This window comes from Sciurus carolinensis, chromosome 5 (assembly GCF_902686445.1).
Source record: "Sciurus carolinensis chromosome 5, mSciCar1.2, whole genome shotgun sequence".
In the NCBI taxonomy this organism is placed as follows: Eukaryota; Metazoa; Chordata; class Mammalia; order Rodentia; family Sciuridae; genus Sciurus; species Sciurus carolinensis.
The window spans coordinates 103,145,750-103,148,625 of record NC_062217.1 but is presented as its reverse complement, the minus strand read 5'-3'; the positions used below and the strand labels follow the sequence as shown (position 1 = coordinate 103,148,625).

General features: G+C 49.2%; 1 pseudogene; it reads right to left on the bottom strand.

Moving 5' to 3' along the window:
- Positions 1-988: 988 nt before the first annotated feature.
- Positions 989-1,597, bottom strand: LOC124985421 (suppressor of cytokine signaling 2-like; annotated as a pseudogene).
- Between the last annotated feature and the right edge of the window lie 1,279 nt (positions 1,598-2,876).

Genomic DNA, 2,876 nt, shown 5'->3' with positions numbered 1-2,876 from the left:
TTATTTGATTTTATTTTTTAAAGTCATATTTCTTCCTTATTTAATACATTCTAATCAAATAGTAACAGCAGTAAATAAACACTGAAAAACAGGCAGGTATCCCCCTATAGCTGGAGAAAATATTCCACATGGTAGAAGCGGGGCAACTGCTGATGTCTGTGGTGAGACAATTCAAGGACTGAGAAATTTCTAAAGACAACAATGGCAACAGGTTGGGACATAGCTACTTCAAAGAGTAAAATGTCTATATCTACACTGCTTTTTATTAACCAGGATTGAGTTGCACCTGTAGAGCATGACATTCTTGTCTTTAGCCTTAAAGGAAAAGAGAAAGTCTTTTCCATTTGCACCAGTTTGAAATATTTTTGAAATAAAGCTCCCTTGAAATGAATTACTACAGTACTCTTCACAGGACAGAGTTTGTAAAAACACAAATACAGGATTTCATGATCACTTTGTTTTTAGGTTGATTTGGTTAATTACATAAAACGAGGGTCAAATACAAGCATGATGTGTTTGACAAAACTATGTACATCAGAATGCAACATATAAAATGTCCTTAAAGATACTGATCACCAGGCACATAAACTCAAGGTAAGCCTGCTTCAGCTTGGTTTCTTTTGCTTCTTCAGTACTCCACTGGAGCTCTTTGTTACTGATCCTTGGAGCTTGGACCTTGGACCTAATGCAAAGGAACTTCAGAAAGACCAATTATCTGATAAAATGCTCCCTCAGCCTTCAGTTGGGGGCATTTTATTTTTAATTTAAAAGGATCAACTGGTCTTGGGCAGCATTAGGAAAAGAAGCATCACTCAAAGGGAACTATCTAGGAGAAGTTTACCTAGCTACCTCTTCATGCCTTTAGATTAGGTTGACCAGCTGTTCTCAGAATTCTGTGCAGTTATCCAGTGGCTCAAGTTTTGTTGCTCTTTTACATGGCTACATTTGGAGATACTCTATATGATGATGCTTAGAAAAACAGAAACACTTATACCTGGAATTTAGATTCTTCCAAGTAATCTTTTAGTCTTCTTAAAGGCTTAAAGACTTAAAGGCTAAAGTCTCCAGATGGTACCAGTACATTTTTTAATGGTGAGTGGACAGAGATGCTGAAGAAATGGTACAGATGTGTAGAGTGGTTTGATCAGATAAAGGTGACCAGTCCCATTCCGGGGATGCTTCTAGGCAGGATTGCTTATCCTTGTACATCTTAACATATTAATCAATCAAGATGAAACATACTGTCAAATTGCTTAAGCTTGGACTTGATACGTATGATAGAATCCAATCAAAATTTCTCATCTTGGTACTAAATTTGCATATAGTTGGTCCAGCTGATGTTTTAACAGATACTGTTAGTAGGTCGTCTGAATGCAAACTATCTCTAATGAAGAAAGTTCCTCTTGGGACCTCTTTTAATTTCTCTTTGGCTTCATTAACAGTCATACTGCCCCAGTACTATGCTGTTTGACCCAGCTGGTGCAGGACCTTCTCCAGAGGCCCACCTGGGGATGGTTCCTGGGCTGACCCAGTGGTCCCCCACTGGCTCCATCCCATTTGTGTCATTCCCAGAGGCCACCAGGCACCGCAGGGTCATGGAAGAAGGGTCACCGCAGCAGACAGGTGGCCACCCGAGTTGATGTCACAGAGGGGCTCCCTCCTTCCTGGAACTCAGAGAGAACCCCAAAACGCATCCCTGCAGGGTGTCCGAAATGGTAGTGGAGGAGGGGGGTTGGGGAGTTGCTGGTTCTTTCTCCCCAAGTCCCAGCGGTGGGATGGTGAAAATCTCCCACAGATGTGGTCACCCACAGATCGCCCTGGCCAAGGCTGCCGCTGCTGCCCCAGCACCAGGCAGCTGCCACAGAGGACATGGGATAGTAGGGGGTGGGGGGGACGAGGCTCGGAGAGGAGGGGTGTCCGCCTGTGTTTCCCCTGTTGACCTTTAAGTTGGGACTGAGATGCCTGGGAATACGACTGACCCTGTGCTCTGCGGAGATGGCTGGACTTCTCGGTCGCGACCGCCCTGGCTCCGTGCTCCAAGGATCCTGAGTCTGTGCGTCCTGGTTCTGGCGCGTACAGTCCACGGCCCGCGCATGCTGGTGGCTGCCTCTGAGGAGGCTCATGCTTCGAGGGAAACCCAAGGTCCATGAGCCGCGGTAGCGAGGTGACTTGGCAAGAGTTAAACGGCGGTCCCCCGAGCAGTGTGTGTGTGTGTGTGTGTGTGTGTGTGTGTGTGTGTGCGCGCGCGACTTTCCACTTCGAATCGCCTCCCTAGCTCCCCGTCTCCCTCCGGCATCTGCGCCCAGCACGAGCCGGGCCCGGCGCCTGCAAAGCTGCTTTCCCGGAACTTTCCAGGAATCCGCCTCACTTGACCACAGCTCCCAGCCCCCGCCCAGCTTTAAAGAGACTCCGCGTTACTGTGCGGGCTTCTAGAGAGAATTGCTCAGAGCGCCCGGGTGTGGACAGCTGCCGTGGGGACGCCTGAGACTCGTCCTCCAGTGACCCCACACCTCGGGGGCCTGCGGAACAACGGGGGGAAGTGGGAGACGTTCCCTGTTACCGCCAACCGAGTTTTGGCGACCTGAGCATGCCCCCACCAGCGCCAGCTGGACAGTGAATAGTACCAGTCCTCGCCCTTCTGCGGGGAGGGTGTTCCTCTTTTCCACTCCCTTGTCACCTCCTGGACTTGACCCTCCAGGCCGCACTTTGCTGGGACAGCAGCGGGGGCGGGGGTGACGGGGAGCTGGAGGGGTTGTGGGCCCTCGTAAACTGGCCCCACCCCCTCTAAGACCTACTGAGGAGGTTGTGCCTCAATGGTAGAATGCTTGTCTGGAACCTGTGAGGCACTGGGTTACATACTCAGGACCACGTAAGAA